Genomic DNA, 344 nt, shown 5'->3' with positions numbered 1-344 from the left:
TACAGGAGGGGAGGTATTTCTCAAATGGTAAAAAGCCACTTGTGAATTACAAAGCCAAGAAAGGGAGTTTGGGTCCTGACTTCCATGGCTGGCACACACACACACACACACACACACACACACACACACACACACACACACACACACACACACACACACACACACACACACACGATTTTTCCCATAAATTAATTTTTTCCCTTACCTTCCCACCAACCAACTCTGAAAACCATCAATCCTGTCTTTAATGTTTTTTAAAGCAAGTGATGTCTTTTCTCACGATGGTCTGTGTATGCCACTGTGGTCAGTGCCAATGATGCCAAAGGCTCAGCAGATACCAGGAA

At 44.2% G+C, this 344-nt stretch overlaps 1 non-coding gene across 1 annotated transcript; it reads left to right on the top strand.

Moving 5' to 3' along the window:
• The first annotated feature begins 258 nt into the window (after nucleotides 1–258).
• On the top strand, nucleotides 259–344 carry LOC138814337 (small nucleolar RNA SNORD35). Its single transcript, XR_011367928.1, has one exon. It is a non-coding gene; the product is annotated as a small nucleolar RNA SNORD35 (small nucleolar RNA).

The sequence above is a fragment of the Dipodomys merriami genome, unplaced genomic scaffold (assembly GCF_024711535.1).
Source record: "Dipodomys merriami isolate MVZ:Mamm:240054 unplaced genomic scaffold, mDipMer1.0.p SCAF_6, whole genome shotgun sequence".
NCBI lineage: Eukaryota > Metazoa > Chordata > Mammalia > Rodentia > Heteromyidae > Dipodomys > Dipodomys merriami.
Note: the sequence above shows the minus strand (reverse complement) of the source record. Positions and strands in the feature narration are given on the sequence as shown.